At 36.3% G+C, this 21,892-nt stretch overlaps 1 protein-coding gene across 1 annotated transcript in view; it reads right to left on the bottom strand.

Moving 5' to 3' along the window:
• Window positions 1-21,892, bottom strand: part of SEMA3C (semaphorin 3C) — a 202,530-nt gene that overhangs the window by 132,411 nt on the left and 48,227 nt on the right. The gene's annotated exons all lie outside the window — the stretch shown is intronic.

The following is a 21,892-nucleotide window of genomic DNA, read 5'->3' as shown; positions in this document are numbered from 1 at the left end:
ATTCCTCTGTTAAGTACATTTAGAAAACATAGGCAAAATATTCCAAGTCCAAATATTTCTTCAAACTGAACATTCTTTTTCATCCTCCTTTCTTTATCTTGTTTTAATGAAGTATTTCTTTCTTACATATATTTACTCAGCCTTTGTATTTTATAGAATGTAGTCATTTTCATCCATATTTTCTTTTCATTTTTCAATCTATGATGGATTTATTCATGACAATTTAGTTGTAAAATCTAGATGAAGGAATTCTGCCCTTTTCTAACTCTAGAATCCCTCTCTTGAAATTGACCACAGTCTCTTAGCTGGGGAGATGATAAGATCACTCATAAACTCACTTTGGCACCCTTCCCCTTATCATGTTTCACAGCAACACATGTTTCTTAAGGCAAGAGATTTTACTGCCTCCTTCATCCAGCTTTTGAATGTCATACAAAACATCATTTTGCAGCTAAGTTTCTAAATTTAGCTTTAAGTATGTCTACCTAATTCTACCATGAGTGGATAATTGCTTAATCTTCTACAGTTACTGTTCTGCATGAAAAATAATACAAGAATATTTATTTAGCCTTCATTTTGTATCATTTATAAACAGCTTTTCCACCTAGAATTTCAAACCAGAGGGGAAGTAGCATGACTAAGCTTTAGTAAGAGTAAGAGTTAAAGAACTTTGATACTTTTGTTGAGTAGATACATAAAAGGAAAAATTACCATTGCTGACATAATACTTTTCCCTGATTTTAAAGCCTTAATATATCTTTTAAACTGATAGACTATATGTTATTTTTATTAAAGTCTCTACTTCACACATAATAAAAAGATTCTTATGCATAAAAATACATTTTCTTAAAGGGCGGGTGCTACTAATGTAGTAGATAATAATGTACCATTTCATAATATTTTTTCAAAGAAAAAAGGAAATAAACACTATAGATGAGGGTACTTTCAATCTCAGTTGGTAAACAAATCCCCTAGAGAATAAAACAGAATACTATCTTTATGGCCTTGGGATAGGTAAAAATTTCTTAAATAGAGCAAAAGCAATATGTCATAAAGAAAAGAATGATGAATTGGAATACACTAAATTTGGTATTTCCATTTATACAAGAGCATCATTAAGTGTGTGAAAAAGCAAGCCAAATAATAGGAGAAGATTTGTAAACTCATACATATAACGTATAAAGGGCTGATATCCAAAATGTATAAAGAACTCCTAGAAATCAATAAGAAAAATATAAACTCAAATAAAATAGGCAACGTCTTGTACTCTGCAAGATATCTACATTACCAATAAACATTTGAAACTGTTTAAACTCGTTAGTGATCCAGAGAATTCAAATTAAAACTACAGTGAGATATCACTATATTGCTACCAGGTTCACTAAAATTTTTGTTTTAATAAAAATAAAAATAAATAATAAAGATGGCCATTTCCATCTTTTCCACCCAAAAGCAATGGCAACAAAAGCAAAAATAAATAAGTGGGACTACATCAATATAAAAAGCTTCTGCACAGCAAAGGAAACCATCAATAAAGTGAAAAGGCAATAAACTGAATGGGAGAAACTATCTGCAAATTATATATCTGATAAGGAGTTAATATCCAAAATATATAAAGAACTCATACAACTCAATAGCAATAAAAAACAAAAAACAAAAAATAAGAAATAAAAGAAGAAAAAAAGGCAAACAACGATTAAAAAGTGGGCAGAGGAACCAAATACACATTTTCCAAAGAAGACATACAAGCTAACAGGTACCTGAAAATATGTTCAACATCATTAATTATCAGGGAAATAAATGCAAATCAGAACCACAATGAGAGATGACTTCAGACCTGTTAGAAAGGCTATTATCAGAAAGACAAGAAATAACAAGTGTTGGCGAAGATGTGGAGAAAAGAGAACTCTTGTGTACTGTTGGTAAGAATGTACATTGGTCCACTCACTATGGGAAACAGTATGGAGGTTCCTCAAAAAATTAAAAATAGAACTACCATATGATCCAGCCATTCCATTTCTGGTTATTTATATGAAGAAAACAAAACACTAATTCGCAAAGATACATGCACCCCCAAGTTCACTGCAGCATTATTTAAAATAGTCAAGATATTGAAACAACCTAAGTGTCCATTGGCAAATAAATGGATAAAAAAAATGCACCATATATTTTGATATATACAGTAGAATATTATTCAGTCATAAAAAAGAATGAAATCTTGCCATTGGCAATAACAAGGATGAAACTTGAGGGCATTATGCTAAGTGAACTAAGTCAGACAAAGAAAGACAAATACTGTATGATCTCATTTATATGTGGAATATAAAAACAAACAAACAAACAAACCCAAGCTCATAGATACAGAGAACAGACTGGTGGTTGCCAGAGGTGGATGGTTGGGATGGGTGGGCAAAATGGGTAAAAGGGGTCAAAAGGTACAAATTTCCAGGTATAAAATGAATAAATCATGGGGATGTAATATACAACATGGCAACTACCATTAATAATACTGTATTGCATATTTGAAAGGTGTTAAGAGACTAGATCTTAAAAGTTCTTATCACAAGAAAAAAGTTTGTAACTATGTGTGGTGACAGATGCTAGCTAGACTTATTGTGGTGACCATTTATCAACATGCAAGTATTAAATCATTATGTCATACACCTGAAACTAATATAATGTATGTCAACCTCAACACAAAAATAATAAAGTCTGGTCAGGACTTCCCTGGTGGTCCAGTGGTTAAGAATCGGTCTTGCAATGCAGGGGACACCGGTTCAATCCCTGGTCAGGGAAGTAGAATCCCACGTGCCACGGGGCAACTAAGCCTGCGTGTTGCAACTACTGAGCCCACATGCCACAACTAGAGAGCCCATGTGCCACAACTACTGAGCCCGCATGCCCTGGAGCCCGCGTACCACAAGTAGAGAGAAGCCCACGCACCACAACGAAGAGCTCGCGTGCTGCAATGAAAGATCCTGTGTGCCGCAACAAAAGATCCTGCGTGCTGCAACTAAGACCCGATGCAGCCAAAAAACAAATAAATAAATAAATTATTTTTTTAAAGTATGGTCATTTTCAAGTTTATCAAGGATACAGAACAACTTTGTATACTGCTAAAAGAGTATAAATTTATATAACCATTTAGAAAATAATTTGGCTTTACCTGTTCAGTTTGAAAATATGCATACTATATGACCCAACAATTCAATTCTTAGGTATGTACAAAAGAAGGATATGAAAATGTTCACAGCAGCTTTATTCATGATAACCTCAAACTGGAAATGACACAAATGTCTATGAACAGGAGAATGGATAAACACATTATGGTATTTTCCTACAATGGGTATTGCTCAGGAATACACTACTTCTACTCATAGCAATGTCACTGAATCTCTCAAACAAAATATTAAGCAAAATAAGTCAGACAAAAGAAAAAATATACGATACAACTCCATTTATGTAAAGTTCAAAATCAGGCTAAATTCATCTATGGTGTTAGAAATCAGGACAGTAGATACATTCAAGGAGAAGTTGAAACCAAGAAGGACCCTGTGGGGCTTCCAGGCACGAAAGCCTTTTTGTCTCCCCGTTTTCATGTAGGTAAGACTCCAGCCTCCATGACCATCCCTGAGTTCCAAAGGGCAGATGTGAACAGCTGCTAATCAAGGGAGGAGCAGTCAAGAAACCACCTGAGGCGAGATTAAAGGGACCAGAGAAGCTCATCAGATTAGGAGACTGACCACCTGAGATGACATTAAGGGAGTGCAGCCCCTGCACACACCCTAATCTTGTCAGCAACCCCGCCCTTGAACTACTGCTATAAAACTCCTCAAATCCTCCCAAGTTGGGACACATAGTTTCTGAGGGCAGGAGCCCTCTGTGTCCTCCTTTGCCTGGCAAAGCAATAAAGCTCTTCTTTTCTACTTCACCCAAAACTCGTCTCTGAGATGTGATTCGGCACCGGTGAAGAGAGGCCAAGCTTTCGGGATCAAAGGGAGGGGATAGTTATTGAGATGGACAAAAAGAAACCACACATATTTTTCAACCTGGGTGGTAGTTACACAAGTATGTGTCAACTCATGTGGTAATTTATTTATAATGAAGATTTTTGTAATTTTTCTGTATCTATGATTTGTTGAAAATCGCAGTTTTGAAAAGAAAAGGTATTTAAATCTATATAGTCTCTGAATCATGGTGTGTTAGTTCCCTCATTGCTATAACAAATTACGACAAGCTTTGTGGCTTAAGAAAACAATTTATTCTCTCACAGTTTTGGAAGCCAGAAGTCCAAAATCAGTATTACTGGGCTGAAATGTGTTGGCAGGACCATGTTCCCTCTGGATACTCTAGGGGAGGATCTCTTCTTTGCTTCCTCTAGTTTCTGGGGCTACTGACATTCCTTGGCTAGAAACCACCTCCTCTTCTGTGTCAAATCTCTCTTATAAGCAAATTTGTGATTGTATTTAGGGCTCACCTGGATAATCCAGGATAATCTCCAGCTCTCAAGACCATAAATTTATTCATATGTGTGAAGTCAATTTTGCCATATAAGGTAACAGTTCACAGGTTTCAGGGATTAGGATGTGGACATCTTTCAGGGAGCCATTATTCAGCCTACCATACCTAGTGCCATTGACAGTAATCACTATGAGTTGAGAGGGGAGAAAAATAACCAAGTACTAGAATCAGCCGAAATCCCTCATGGAACAGAAGGGGGAAAACTGTATTTTTATGGATAACGGTATTGGAACGTGTAGAAAAAAACAGGCCGTCACAGTCCAAAATGGCCACAAAAGATGCCAAGTGATAAAGAAAAACAAAGTTTAATATAGTCCACTATTGGTAAAAGAAATCAACATGTGCCTAAAATGTGGTACATTTTCATGAAAAGAGAGAATATTAATTTTAGCTGTATTTGTACATCAGAAATTATACCAGTGAAAATGGTAATTTTCAGAAGATAAAAATTTGACTGAAAGGTGAATATCATCAACAATTTTTGTTTTGGTTTGTTTTCCACACTTCTGAAACCCTTTGCCTTTAAATGCCTGTGCTCATTACTGTTATGCAGAGTTACTCAGGTTGCTAATGCAAACACACTGACCGAGTGTTGCTAGAGATCAAGCATTTCATCATCGCCCTGGCACTACAACAAGACTCAGACACATTTTACTAGAAGCAGAAGAGCCCTTTCACTATAGTCCCCAGTTGGGTCTCGGAAAGCAATCCCTGTGGAAAATCAAGATACTCTCAAGTGTCTGCTCCTCACATTATTGTTACGTGTGCAGTTTAATCCCTGACCTTATTGATGTCACTGGTTTGAAATGCATGCCTGTCCCTTTGGAACAGTAGCTGGGGTCACTTGCTATTCACAAATTTCTTCAAAAGAAGAGGAGATTCTTTTCTGACATCCTTACAAAGAAAATAAAATAATTTCATTGGCATAATCTCCATAATGAAAACTAAGGTTATTACACAATTAAAAATTATTTTGCTCTATTGCAGGGCAGAAATAGAGACACAGATGTAGAGAACAAACGTATGGACACCAAGGGGGGAAAGTGGCGGGGGGGGGGGATGGTGGTGGTGTGATGAACTGGGAGATTGGGATTGACATGTATACACTAATATGTATAAAACAGATAACTAATAAGAACCCGCTGTATAAAAAATAAAATAAAATTAAAAAAAAATTATTTTGCTCTAACACAGTTCGATTATAAATAGGCATTAAAATGATCCTGAAAAATAGGTTATGTACTTTAAAGTGAGGTTACTGATAAAAATATTCTTTTAATTCTGGAAAATTATATGCTTCTCCCAAAATTCCATCAAAGACAATGACAGAAAGTCTTTCCAAAGTTTCCCATCTGTGCTTTGCTTGAGGTGACCTTCAGAGCAGACTCCACATGAACTTGCACAAGCTTATGAATTTACATGGAGAGGGGAGACTTACTTTCCTTTACCCAGTTATGTTTTGGAACAATTTTCTTATGCCCTCCACTCTGGGGGAGGGGGGACTATTAAAGGAACAGCAGAGGTACCTCCCATTAAAAAGGTCATAGGCTTAAGCTAGAGCCAAATTCTGGGGATCCACAGCTGGGGCAAAAATGAACCTCTTAGTTGCTGGATCCTGGGTGAGACCAAGGTTCTTGGGTAAGGCTGAGGCAACAAAGCTGGGAAAGGTTACTTGGGGTTTTTCAACATTTTAATAACAGCACAGGTATACTGATGCTTATCAGGCAAATATCAGGCCATTGTATTAATGGGTGGCCATCTGTGCTCTTTTATATCTTTATGGAGAGGATGTTTATCCAACAACTAAACCCAGTTATATTATGGCTAATGTATAACCTATTGTTTGCCTAAAATGATGTCTGCTTGAAAGACTAACATCCATACATGTTTTTCTACCAATAGCATTATTTTTCATTTTTGTATTTTATTACCCCCTTGGTTTGAAAATTTTGGAATGCAGACCTACTGATGTAACAACTTTGTTTCTATATTTATATATAAGACAAGACACAACCAGATTCTTTTTTTTTTGCGGTACGCGGGCCTCTCACTGTTGTGGCCTCTCCCGTTGCGGAGCACAGGCTCCGGACGCGCAGGCTCAGCGGCCATGGCTCACGGACCTAGCCGCTCCGCAGCATGTGGGATCTTCCCGGACCGGGGCACGAACCCGCGTCCCCTGCATCGGCAGGCGAACTCTCAACCACTGCGCCACCAGGGAAGCCCCAGATTCTTTGAAAATAGACTTTTGGGAGTATTTAGGATGCCCAAGCTGTTCCACTGTCCATTATGTTATTGCACAGGGCATGTGGAACTACTGGATTTCCCTTGTCAATTCCGTTTCTTTATATTGGAATTATATTGGAATTATAGTAGACAAGAAATATAATAATCTTACAAGAAACACAATAATCTCACATTTCTAGGTAACATTTCTCTAAGCCCTTTACATAACTGTGAATCTTCACAATAGCCATTTAAGAAAAGAAACTATAATTTATCAACTAAAATGGGACATTTCTGAGTGTGAAAGGGGGAGCTAGTTATACTTACTTCAGGACAACTGTCATAAATGGGAACTGTCCCTGGCAAACTAAGATGGATGGTCACCATACATATTATTTTTATCCTTACACAGAGGAGGGTATTGGGCACAGATATTTCAATGATGTGCTCACATTCACAGCATTTACTAAGTGTCAGAATCAGGCCTGGCTCCCTGGGCAGCCTGGCTCCAGAGACCTTGATCTTAATCACACCCTGGAGGACTGTAGTAGAATCAACATGATGCAACTAAGGAACTGATAGAGATAAAAGGAGATTATAATGTTAACAGTTTACCTCCTTTGAAATATTCAGTTGTAACACCAGTTTGAGCTGAGGAGATAACTTTTTTGTTTGTGTTTAGATTTCACTTCACCTTGAAGCTCTTTTTAAAAAGAGCTTTCTTTTTCTCAGTTTCTCATATTATGTTTTAACTAGACTTGGCATGTATTTAGCAGTCTCATTATCATGTATTTCGATAAAAGATAAGCCTTTATGAATTTATTTCTTGCTTCTTTAAAAAGGGTTTGTGTGGGGGGATATTTGGATTAAATGTATTCAGATAACCAGTTTTAAAATAGTCTTTAATAAATCAGAAAAAGAATTTTTAATTAACTATTGTTACTAATATTTTTAGAGTTTTAAAATTATAATTATTTCTTAAAAGGCTCTCCATGAATGCAGGTAAAAATTTACCATTCTTCCAATTTCATAAAGGTGTCAGGATAACAATGGATTTAATAGATGATCTAAACTTAAAAACTGACCGCTTTGAGGCTGAATTTTAGAACAGTTTTTGTTTTTTGTCCATTCTCTCCTCTGTTTACCAGATAAGGCATGTCAAACAAACAAACAAAAAACAAGAATATAAATTCACCCTGAACTAACAAAATGATAACCTGGAAGGAACAAGGGTTAGCAAAAGCAGGGACAGGCTGGCACTGCTGTGCTGCACTGCATTCAAAATAATGGTGCCACCCCGATCAGAGATTTTCGAAGGACACACAATCCTGCAATGGTTGGGAAAAGTAGGTCAGAAGAGGAATTTATGCTGATAAAAACTGTGTACTTTAATCTTAGAGTATAAGGATTAATAAACAAAGGAACATTGTAGATATAAATTCTTTTCTGAAAAAAAAATGTTATAAACATCTTATTATCTTACTGACAGTTCTGTGACTGAGTAAAACTCATCCACTTACATGTCTCTACTGCTGAAGGAGCTAGAATTGAAAAGAAACAGATCTGATCCTTTATCTGGGCCTATGGCCCTTAGTGAGACACCAAGGAGACTTCCGCCCCCCACACACCATGTCACCTAGTATGGAAGAAATTCAAGGTGTTAATCAACCTAAATGGCCACTCCATTTGTCTCCCCTATGTTCTGAGATGAAAATTAAAGCCTCTGGGGTTTAGCGTGAAGCAAAAATCAACATTAGCTCCATCCTCCGCTTCCTCTCCTCTTCCCCCCTCTTATTTCATTCTAACAACCACATGCCACTGGATGGGATCAGGAGGAGCAGTCACTGAGGCCCTAGCCTCACAAATTTCATCATCAATGTATGTTAAAAAAGAAAGTCTCTCTTCACCTTCACCTAAGGCTTTCATTAAATTGATTCTTGAATTTAATCCATTTTAATTTCTTTTTGCCTGCTTATGTATATATATATGTTCCTTAAATTCAAGTCAAATTCCTGACTTCCAAGAAGAGGACATAAATACTTCAAATGATGCAGGCTTTGGCGTCAGTGACATAGAGTCCTTTACTGAAGGGAATTTGAATTTTCAAGGATGTGCCCACGTGCCATATATTCTTAAACCCAACAAATTACTCCACAAGACAATAATTTCATAAATGTTCAGCAGTTAAAAGAAAGGAAAAGGCAAGAAAAGACCAAAAGAGAAAAATGAAACAAAACAATATCTTAATTGCATGATTGATTGCTAAATTAGCCATGACATCTCAGTATTACTTATCACTAGATAAAGTGTTTGCTTAAGGTATATTAAATTTTTTAAAATTAGTAGTCATAACCTGATATGAATGGATTTTTCTCCATCCAAGAATACAACATAAAAAATTAAAATCATATACTTATGAGCATTTAAATCTGTCAGAAACTTATTTTCTAGAGAGGATGGCCAGCTCTTCCCTTTTTCTAGACTCCTGACCACTTGACAATAATATTGAAGGAAATATTTTGATCAGACCAGTTAGCTTAGAGTCAGCATGAAGAATATTTTAAAGGAACTAAGGATTCTTTGCTAACTAAACAAACTAAAAATTTCTATCGGCTCAAACATTTTTACCAGCTAAACATTTACCAGTGTTTTAGTTGTATGACATGTTTGTTAATATCTTGTCATTAATTGTGATGTTTCTAAATAAGACCAAGGATATTCTATGTTCACAAAGTTGGAAACTGAATCAAACAGCCTGATGATTTTTTCTTCTTCCCTTAAAACTTCCACAATGTTCAGATATTGGACACTGATATGGGGAGTTTTGTTGTGTTATCTAAGATATTGCTTTAATTTCACCTTATTTTTTTTAAGCATCTAAAGGACTCAACCACACTTACTGGCACTGACAAATTGAAAATACTCTTAGACATTTGTGACCCTAGATTATGGTAGGCTTCTAAATCTATCTGTATATGATGAGGCTTTCAGGGGATTCATATAAGAATATGTATCCTGGACCCTACTATAAACCACTGGCTGACAATTCCTTTGGGTGGGGCTCCAAAATGTATACTTTAAATAAATCTTCCTGAGAATCCTGAAGTTCAAGCAGGTTTGAGACCTACTAATCTATATTATGAAAGAACAAAGATATTTGCCTTTAGGGCTTCCATCTGGTTTAACTGATGACTTGACACTAAACCCCAAAGGAAAATTTTTAGTTATGCAGAAGTCCAGATATATTCCAAACTGAAAAACCTCTGTAAATACTGTACAGCAAACTAAGGTACTGCACTTAAGAGACTTTGAGATTAGAGATTTTTGTTGTAAACTCATAAAACTACAAAACTTTGGAGGAGAAATTTCAGTCCCTGTTTTTACAGACAAGGAAATCATCAAATAAAGTAAATCCTACACCAAGTACTGGTGTTTACAAATCACAAATGCTCAGATGAAGTACATAAAATGAATAAAAATTTTTTAAAATGCCTAAGATAAATTGAAATAAGAAGCTTGAGTTACATCGGGCTGAGCCATCCACGTTCATGAACCTGCCAGGTGTAGATCAGAGCCCAACGTTTTTACATCCTTTCACACAGCCCTGCAAAGTTTAATTAGACCAGATACATTTTAGTCGAGACTGGATCTAGCTTTTACATAGAGCAACTATGAATTAGAGGTAACTCTCCATTTGTCTTTTCCATTTATTTTAGGAGTCTAAGTTTAGGGAGGAAACAAACCTTTCCAATCCAACTTGAATTTGAATATAACTGAAACTTAGACATGTAGAACTGAATGGTATCTAAAGAGGATGAAGTTCAGGCTCCTTACTTAGAGCTGCATTATTTGTCTCCTTCACTGCAACACTCAGACTTTATAGGAGCTTTGGATTTTTCAGGCTTTTTTTCCTCTCTTTCACCTTTCATCATTTGAAACTTTTGCCTAAAACTCCCTCCTGAGACAGGCACTCATCTCACTTTAGTTCTTAGACCAAAAATCCAAGAAAAAATAGAGGTGAAAACACAATATAATTTCCCACTTTTTTTGTATGTAAAAAGAAGTACATTTATTTCATCTAGATAGATGAGGTATTATAATGGTTTATCCTAATTATATGCTTAGACATACATATTTAGATAACTATTTTTTCCTTAATGTTTATGGGTCTAGAAATCACTTCCTTTGCTTTTTATAACAGGTGTAGTTTTGGTATGCTTGTCTTAGAGTTTTGGTTGTTTTGGAAAAGTACCCAACACACTCTCCACAGGGATAACTGATCTTCTACTCTATCATTTCCAAGTTCATCCTAAATATTCACATCAAGCCTCAGGTTGGTCTAGTGAGCTCACAAATGCTTACAAGCTCCTCTCTAAGTCAGGGTAGCAACTAGTCCTTTCAATCATGGCTATGCAACTACATGAACTGAACTCCATGTTGAAAACAAAGATATGACTTTTGGCGTGTGTGTTTTCTACGTTAACAATTGTTCAGGGGTACACATTTTGAAAATCCTTCCATTGCTACAGTTTGCTGACAGCCTCCATTTGGGTGTCTTTCGTTGGATGGTAAGCTCCTCTCTGAGACAAGGCATGAGGCCTTATTTGGTGATGATAGCTCAGCTCCCAGCTCAGGGGCTGGCACAGAAAATGTTTCTGAACTGAACTGAACTGAAAGTTAGAAATCTCTAACACCTTTCACATATGTTTTGGTTTAGGAGTCCCTTTCTAAGTCTTCCAGACACAATTTATTTTTTAAATAATCGGTTTTCAAGAATGTCTCATTCTTGGGCTATAAACTTATATTCAAACTTGGGAAAAATATTTTAATGAAGAGGGAAAAAAATATAAAAGGCTATTTATATAAATCCCCCTTAGGTTTTACTCAAATAAGTCTTAATTCCACTGAAATAATCCTTGTGGTTAAATGTATGCCCAGCAAATGCATATAGACTAGCATTTTTATCCCACTCACTTTTCAGCAATACTACTATTTCCTAGGAGAAATTAACTATTGCCTAGTTTTTACTGAATAAACTATGACTAAGGTCAAGCAGCTTAAGTTTATAATCATAAAAATAAACTTTTAAAAAAGATTACGAATCTTCCACGATGGCCAATTATTTCCTGGCTTCTTTGTTAAGATTTTGGAAATATATGAATCCTGTTATTGCTTCCCTAAGATACTTCATCTTCTCTATTATAGCCACTTTCAGAGTGGAGCATCATCACATTTCTGCTAACATGAGTCTCTGGACATACAATGGTCCAACCGCGTCCCTTGAAACACTGCTACAACATGACAGAGAAAACTGATTTAACATGGTAAAACCTATACATAGCTTGAGCTCTGTCCAACAGCCTGAGGGCTACAGAGGCATTATCCTGTTTCTATTTGATAATATTAAAATAATCTCAATCAGGGAACAAGATCTAAGTTTAATTGGCAGAAACCCAGAGTGGAGGTTTGAGATCCCAAACTTGCAGAGGTCAAGGGCCCACAGCCATTATTCTTCCAGCAGTGGCAGAGACAGAACTGGCAAGTCCATTCAATCAAAGGGGAGAGATAGTGAGTAGAAGGCCACCCACACAAACCTTTGTTAGCTTGCTTGCTTCTTTTCATAGAATACCGTGAAGACAGGTGCTGTGGGGCTTGAAAAATTCTGTCCGGGGAGACCTACTGCTTGGTGAGTGCTTTTTCTTCTGTAGATACCTCCAAAGCACAGTTTTGTTCTTTAATTGATGTTTGTTTATTTAATGTCAGCAATGTTGACATAGCTTTATGTGTGACTTTAAATCAAAGGCACACGGGATGAAATAATATGGATTTTCACTTAATTAACAAAGACCTTTATCCAGTTGGCCAAACACAAGAAAATGAGAACATAGCAATATGAGCATTCCTTTGCCATTTTATGTCCTGACAACAGCACTACAGAACAGATTTTGAGTGTAGGGCACATGAAAAAAAGTTACGTTCTCCTATATTCAGTAAAACTTTGATTTTTAAATCTATTCATCCATCCATTATTCCTAAACCACAGGAGTGTCTATCCTTAAAAGGAAAAAATATATATCATAAAGCATGTTCAAAAGGCATTGCTTCCAGATCAGTTAATTCTGAAAACTTATAAATATGTTAGAAATAATTCAGTCATTTGTAATATTATAATATGCAGTTAAATTTGTTCTGTTTAGCATGATGTCACAGAAACATATTTACTTGCAATGGTTTTCAATATTATGGGCCTGCTTTGACTATCCAATAGAATACCCAAATTTTATAAGTTACTTCATTTTATGGCCACGTCATATTTTATAAGAATTATTTGGGCAATATATCAAGTGAAATATATACCAAGCCAGAATTCAGCTTTGTTCATGCAAATTAAATAGCTATAAATTTAAATGGTTAAAGCCTTTAGAAAGATGATCTTAAAGTTTTAAAAATGTAAATATCATTGACATAGCAACATTAATTATTTCAAAGGATATTCCTGAGTGTGTATTATTTGTCAGCCACTGGGCTCTGAGAATACAATGTTGAATTAAACACCATATTTCTCTCTGTATGGAGTTTTTATTCAATGTTCAATTCAATGCTGCAAGGATTATTATGTAGTTACTAAAGTAAACTCCAATTATCCAGTGATTAGAGAAAATATCAAGAAAGATTGAGTATAATGTAGGAGATTAAAAAATAATAAAGAAAAACAAACAAAAACCCCACAAACACCTTAAAGCCTCCAAAATACAGTTGACCCTTGAACAACATGGGTTTGAATTGTGTGGGTCCACTTACACTTGGATGTTTTTCAATAGTAAATTCTACAGTACTACACAATCCACCACTGGTTTAATCTGTGAACATGGAGGAACTGCATATACAGAAGGCTGACTGTAAGGTATATGTGGATTTTCAACTGCGTGGGGGGTCGGCGCCCCAACCCCTGTGTAGGTCAAGGGTCAGCTGTATATATACTTTGACAATAACAATTAACTTCTCTAGCCATATCATCCATGATACCTCTAAACTTATCTTCCACTCTGGCCTACTGATCTACTTAATATGCCACAAACGTATTCCAATCATTCTATCTCCATGTCCTGGATTTTATTGTCCTATCTATCTGTAATGTTCTTTCTCCAAATTCATCTTTCTGTCTTTAAGGATGCAAACCAAATATCCAGACTTTCCTGACCTCTCTATTTTCAATGTCCGTAGCACTTAATTTATAGTGCTTTTACTTTGCTTGATCTGTAAGAAGATAAATCCTTACATTATAGTTCCTAACTATAAATGCATTAAGAGGAGGCACTATACTTTGCTTCTCTTTTTGTCCCCTGTAGTGCCTAATTCAGTGTTTTGCCTATAGTAAGTACTGAATAAGTATCTCTTTAATAACATTTATCTAACAATTGGAAATATCAGGTTAATGATTCCAAAGTGCTTTCTGATATTTCCTCAATTAATGTGCATAAAACTCACAGATTCAATTTACATATAAGGAAATTGATTCTTAGGTAAGTTAGGTAATTTGTCAAGATTACATAATCGGTGATTATATAAGCTAGTGATGGTGATACTCGGGCCTGAGATTAAAAGAAAGACTGTCTTCTGAGGAGTTCAGTGTTTTTTCTATATTATGGTCAATATTCAAATTAAAAGAAATGTATTTGAACAATGAAAACCACACTGTAAAAAGTTTCCTTCGAACACAATTATTTTTACTTCCACTTATTTTTCACAGTTCTTTAAGAAGCGGTCATGTCACCTGGTTAAAACCTAGTTTATCAGTGAATTCCATGAGGATGGCTATGCATAATTATAATCAGCACTCCTGCAAGGTGCCAGGGCAGCTGGAGAAGGTGTTCGTTTTGACTGAAAACCGGGCATTCTGAAGAAACAAATAGTAACTTAGTGTTGAAGGAGCTCATCGTTATAGCTTCTTATAACTCTAGTAATTTAAAATAATCGCTTGACACATGAAGCATTTAAAATATATGGAACATTATTTGCATTTAGAGACACTGCATTTTTAACATAAGATTTCTATGGTAGAATAAATAAATAATATAAAATTTCCACAGAAGTAAGTTCTTAGGACTACATAGCTTAAAAGCTGACGTATTTGCTTAACTAGATATGCTTAGAAAGAATGCAGAGAGTAATGTGAGACTGAAGTTGTGGAAACAATGAAGCTTGTGAACCAACAAAAAATGAGTACGTTTCAGATAAGCAGAAAAAAGTGAGAGAATTCCAGGGAAGGGGTCCCCTTGGAATGCCTATTTGAGAAATCCCTATTTGGAAAGCATTTTTTTGTTAATATATGAGATAAACAACAAATTACCAATTTAACATGCTATTGTGGGAATTCATAATATTTTCTGATTAATGGTTGTAGGGAAATATTTTGAAATAATCAAAATATATCGTTTCAAGCAAAGAGAAAATGTATTTATGTTGGTGTATACATATGGCAATTATTTTTATATTGGGACAAATGTCCTAATAAAAATGCCAATATTTCAAAGTATTACAGTTTGGAAATCACTAACATATAATAATATTTTGAAGTTAATTCTGTTCTTACTTTTGTCTACAGTGTTGAGTTGATTGACCTCCCCCTGTTTCCCTGTCTTGTTGTCCCAAGTGTTTTGTGAATTGTTAGTACAGGCAGGAGGCATGTGATAGATCTGAAACCAGGGAAGAAAATAGGGTGCAGAGTGGCATTATATTGCTGAGAGTACATTTATCATTTCTTTATATATCACATGTATAAATAAACACACAGACACCACAGTAGTTAACCTTCTCCTTGAAGAAGACATCATGAGAGGGAAGTACTCCATACATTTAGAGACTACGTATATAATGCAAATGAGTCAAACAGGCCAGGAGATACTATAAACTGATGGTCAATAGGAATTGAGTCTTGGTCTCAGTTTTAGGATAACAGTAAAGCATGATAAGGACAGTAGAAATAAGAAAGTGCATGCCCTTATAAAGGGGGTAGCCATTTCTTAGCTACCATAGTCTCTGTACTGACAGATTTTCCAATTTTTCAAAAGAAACAATTTAGTTTTTATTATGAAATTTCGCAATTTACAAAATTAGACAACTAATCCACAGGTTTTATTTTTTTAATTTTATATTGGAGCATAGATGATTAACAATGTTGTGTTAGTTTCAGGCGTACAGCAAAGTGATTCAGTTATACATATACATGTATCCATTCTTTTTCAAATTATTTTCCCATTTAGGTTATTACAGAATACTGAGCCAGCGTTCCCTGTACTATACAGTAGGTCCTTGTTGGTTATCTATTTTATTTATTTATTTTTCATGGAAAGGCATTTTACTTTAAATATAGCAGTGTGTACATGTCGATCCCAAACTCCCAGTCTATCTCTCCCCACCTTTCTTCCTCCCCCAATAACCATAAGTTCATTCTCTAAGTCTGAGTCTGTTTTGTAAATAAGTTTATTTGTATCATTTTTTTAAAAGAAATCTTTGTACACATATGCAAGTACATCTTTCTTTCTCTTTCTTTCTTTCTTTCTCTCTCTCTCTCTCTCTCTCTCTCTCTCTCTCTCTTTCTTTCTTTCTTCATTGGGTCTTTGTTGCTGCATGAAGGCTTTCTCTAGTTGCGGCGAGTGGGGCCTACTTTTCATTGTGGTGCGCCGGCTTCTCATTGCGGTGGCTTCTCTTGTTGCAGAGCACAGGCTCTAGGTGCGCAGGCTTCAGTAGTTGTGGCACATGGGCTCAGTAGTTGTGGCGCACGGGCTTAGTTGCTCCGTGGCATGTGGGATCTTCCCGGACCAGGGCTCGAACCCCTGTCCCCTGCATTGGCAGGTGGATTCTGAACCACTGTGCCACCAGGGAAGTCCCTGTATCCTTTTTTTTTTTTTAATTCTGCAGTTTTTTAACACTGTGTAGATCAAGGTCTACATGTCTGTGGGTCATCTGACCTGCAGGTAGCAATCTGTGACTTCTAGAATACAGGACGTTGCACTTCTGTCTTCCAGTTAAGGCAAACAAAACAAACAGCAGCACCAGGAACAGCAATCTCTTCTTTCCTCTCTAGATCCCTCCCTTATAATTTAAAATAGGATACTGATTATTAATATAGATATTCATTAGTCATGTATCTGTAACCAGCTGATGATCATATACTTTCCTCTCTCAGAATGCAAAGATTATTTATGAAATTTATATGATGATGTCAAAATTTGTTGTTTGGAATAGGGGGAGGAGAGTTTATTACAGTTGGCTGGAGAAATTCCACAAATAGCAGATTGCAGGAATCCACAGCTGATGTCTGTGTGATTCTGTAGCTGCTATTGTGGCTATACCAGGTGTCATAAAAGGAACTGGAACAAACAACCAACAACATTTTAGAAAACAATTTATCTGTAAATTGGGAATTACCCGTATTAAATGCATAATAAGCTTGCATCATCAAAGCAAAAGCTATATTATAACAATAAAATACACATTTAAAATTAGGAAAGACTATTTACTACTCCTAAAACCTAAGTTAAATGTATATTTAAAAGTATAAAATGCCTTGCATATTTCAAATGGATAAATTACGAGTAACTAAAATTTTAACTACAATGAGGATAGTGGAGATTTTGCAAAAGGGTATTTTTATGTAAAATCCTGGTATTATTACAACTCAGTGCAATTTTTAGTAACTTGGATGAATGAACTAGAATGCCCCCCTCCCCCAGACCTGGCACTCCTGTAAGTAATCACATATGAATTTAATGTTATAATTAACTGTAATTAGCTAGCAAAATGTTAATGAAAGTGTGTTTTTTAGCAGCAAAGAAAATCAGCATCTCATTACAAGACAAGCAGGGATTGTTCGATGTATAAACCTACTTGTTCATAGATCAGTTCTTAAATGTTAAAAGCACAAATTTTCTGTGTTACTTTTAACATTTATAGCCTCATAAAAACTCTCACAGAAGAAGTAAAAATATGCAGTATGGGATGTTTTTCTACATAGCCTCACTCCCAGTTCTACATTCTTCTCCTTCGCCTTTCCAGACCCACACCAGAGCCCTTCCATCAGAGTTGGATTCATATTTATTGATGTTCTCCATGCCAGGCACTGTGGCAGGAGGGAAGTGAATTATAGGAGCTGTGAGCACCTCAAATATGTTTTGGAGTAATTTGTTTTCCTTCTGTTGGTATTTAGAATCAGATAATTTATTGCTAGATGTATTATTTTCTTCCCCCAAGCAGCTTCTCCTTTCCTGAAAGCACTATTTACTTAAAGGCATCTTTCAAGTTTCTGGGATTCAGACCCCAGTATCATCCTTGACCCTTATTCCTTCATTTCTCAAACCAAAAAACAGCCTCATGTCTATGGTTTCATGTCTGGGATCTCCTCATCTTTAACTGCAACTTCAAGTCCCTCTTTTTTCCGGTTACTTTCTCAGACTTTACTCTCTCTTCTCACCAATTCTTCCTTTGCCTTGTTACCAAAGCTTATTTTCTTATAGAACAGATGATAACAGATGATCGAAACCTCTCATGTTTATAAATTTTCAAAGACTCTCTCTTTCTTGCAGAGTAAAAGCCCAGGCTATAACTTGCAAAGTTCAATGTTCTCCACGGTGTTTCTGAACTCTTTTCTTCCCATATTAAGTTTCCACTACGTCACCTCTTATTGTATGCTAAGCGCTGCGCATTCCTCCTTATAGAAACAGGCTCAATCAGAGCCTCTCCCTACCTGGAATTACCTTATCCCACTTGAGTAGCATGACAACACCCTTCTAATACATCCAAAGCCCATCTGAGAAGCTCCTTTCTCTTCCATGTCTTTTCTAATGACAGTTGTCAAAATTCTCATCGTTCTTCCATGATTTCACAGCACCTTGTAGATGCCTCACATTAAAGTGCTCAGCAGAGAGTGCATTACATTAGTTCTATCCCCATTAGACTGTAAACTACCTGAGACCACTATTTATTTTTTTTTAGAAAGTCATTCTTTATTCCTTTCACTCAGCACATCCATTTGTTGAATACATTTTCTCCCTTTTAATTGAACTGAAGTCAGACTTTTCTTATTTTTAGATTAGGAAATCAAAGCTTAGACGTGCTAAATTACTTAATCAGGGTTTCTTGGCCGTTTAGGTGTTAAGTTAGTTCTCCTTGACACCCAGCCTCCTATGCTACCCACAATGCCATAACAATAAACACTAACACTGCCAGAGGTAATACCACGTGTCAGGGACCATTCCAATTATCTTTACATGTTTTATTTAATTCTCACAACTACTCTCTTGGAATCTCTATTTTACAAATGCATAAACTGAAGCATAGAAATGTTTAATTAGTTGCCTGAGGTCATGCAGCTAATATAACATGGAGGCAGAATTAAACACAGCAGCTTGGTACTGGAGCCCAAATTCTTAACGTTCTCTAAGGGATTTGTATTTTAAAAGAGTACAGCAGAAAGAGTCACTTCAAAGTATGTCTCTCTAATGGTAGAGTTTAGACACTTGTGCTCCCTGTGTGGGAGGGAGAAAGACCTCCCCTGGAGCCCTTCAAATCACACCACAGATACCACACCTCCTCGCTTTATATTAACAGCTTGCCTTGGAGGAATATGTGCATTTTTGCCTGAGTGAGTTCAGACTTTAATACGGACCATGTTTAATTTATGTTCCTCTATAAAAGTCAACATGAGTTTCTGGCTGTAAATTTGTCATGCCTTACTAATGAACTAAATTGTGTTTTCTGTCAGTGTTCCATTTAAATTGATGTGATCTCATTCATTAGGACATAATGTATGTATAGCTGTAAGAAATGTACAAGGGTTTCAAAAACTTCTCCCCACTCAAAAAGCCAAGGGGAGAGTGGGCTGAAGAGATGATAAAGATGTGTGGGCAAAGGAAGAAAAATTTAAAGATGATTTGATTTCATTTAACTTTTACTATAAAATCATTTCTCAAATATGCCACTTATATCCTGTTACTTCCTCGTTTGCAGACCTTTAATTTTCTACATTAGCTGCACCGTCAGTTTAACAGTCCTGCCTTGTATGCAAAACTTCTCACAGAGCTAGCTCAAACCTATCCTTCTAAACAGAACTCCCATTTAGACATCTTATGTTCATTTACTAATTCAATTGTTCTACATATGTTTGCTGGGTGTCCATTATGCTTCAGGCACTGTTCTTGTGCTGAAGAGTGCTAAAATGGTGAATATAACAAAGTCCCAGCCCACATGGTGCTTATATTTTAGTAAAAGAAACAAGTAAATAAGAGAAGTAATTTTAGTGTTTGATATATATCTATAAAGCAACAATTCTCAAAAATTTTGGCCTCAAGACCACTTTGCATACTTAGAAATTATTATATACCTCAAAGAACTTGTTTTGTGTCTATGTTTAGTGATATTTACCACAATAGAAATTAAAATGGAAAAAAGTTTAAATATGTATTAATATATTAAGGATAACCATAAAACCCATTACATATTAATGTAAGTAATATGATTTTATGAAAATAACTATATTTTCAAAGCAAAAGATTAATGAGAAAAGTAGCATATTTTTCAGATCTCTCTAACGTCTGGTTTAATAGAAGTGACCAGAAATTTCATATCTGCTTCTGCATTCAGTCTGTTGCAGTAACACCTGTCATACGGCTTCTAGAAAACTCCACTATACAGTCATGAAAGAACAAAAGTGAAAACAGAAAGCTACATCTTACTACTACAATGAAACTAATTTTGACTTTGTGGGCCCTCCTGAAAGGATCATGGGGGTCTTCAGGGATCCCCAGACCACACTTTGAGAACCACTGGTATAAGGGAAGCAAACAAAGGGCAAGGGGTGGGTTAGCACTTTTAGATAGGAGTCAGGAAATACCACTCTGAGGAAGTGAAAGCCTCGCTGAGGTTTGAAGAATGAGAAGGCCCCCCCAAACAACTGTAGACAGAGAAAACAAGAAACATGAAGGACCCAGAGTATGGAAGAGCTCAAAAAATTTGAGAACCTGAAAGGAAGCCACTGCGGTGATAATATGGTGAGCAGGGGAAAGGGTAGTATGAACTGTGGTTGCCAAGCAAGGCAGAGCCAGACTGAGCAGGGCAGAGGTCAGAAGCTAGTGGCCTGTGGTTCTGATCTAGACATCTGTCTTGCAGATGTATTTTGTCTGCACAGTGTTGTTTTTTTTTTCTTCCACTATTCTTATTGAGCCAAATATTTTTAAAAGGGGATTTCACTTAAAAATCTGGATTTCTGGATGCTCTTAAGTAGACCAGAACACCAGGCAAAAGGAGAGCTACTGCTACATGGGGCAGCTAGAGCTGAGTAGCACCTAATATCGCATTTGAAGGAGCCACAGTCTCCACCACTCCTCATGGCTTCTTCAAAGCTGAAACCCTCTCCAGTGCTATCCATTCTGGCCTGATATACTTATTAAACTCATTTTTCTTGTCCCACACATACATTGTATGTGTGAGACCTCTAAGCAGGGACTCATTTTGCAGCATTTGCTTCTTGATTCTAAGTGAAATGGAAAATCTTTGAACTGTGGTATGCAGGGAGAAACACGCCCTCATTTATGTTTTTAAAAGACAACCAGTTATTGTGTGGAAAGTAATTATAGGGGCAAGAGTAGAAGCTCCTCTGAAATGTTCACCAGGCTCCACCCCCCTCCACCCACCTCCAGCATCGTGAACTTGGTCTTCGCTCCTGCCTTTTCCAACAATAATGCCCTTCCTCCCACTTACACCTTACCTTACCTTTTCTTCCTCTAAGATCTACCTCAAAGTGGAGATGTAGTGGGAGGTATCCTCAGACTACAATCGCCCCCTGAGGCTCTTATGCTATTCCTTGTTTACACAAAGAATTTATAATCCATGGTTTTAGAGCTTTTCACAGTAAGAGTAATTTCATCAATTAGACTGTAAATTCTTTGAGAGCCTGAACTTACCTCTCTACTGCTTCTACTACCTAGAACTGACTGCTCCTACCAACTCCAACAAGAAAAAAAATCACAACTAGCAATTACAGTTCCTTAGGTGCTTTCCTCATGTTGTCTAGGCTGTCACCATCTCTTGCTTAGTGGTTGATTAATCATGATAGGCAAACATTTGAGAAATGACCAGAATTTTATCTATA

This window comes from Physeter macrocephalus, chromosome 5, assembly GCF_002837175.3.
Source record: "Physeter macrocephalus isolate SW-GA chromosome 5, ASM283717v5, whole genome shotgun sequence".
NCBI classification, from domain to species: Eukaryota; Metazoa; Chordata; class Mammalia; order Artiodactyla; family Physeteridae; genus Physeter; species Physeter macrocephalus.
The sequence above is the reverse complement of the archived record's forward strand: the minus strand, read 5'-3'. Positions and strand labels throughout refer to the sequence as shown.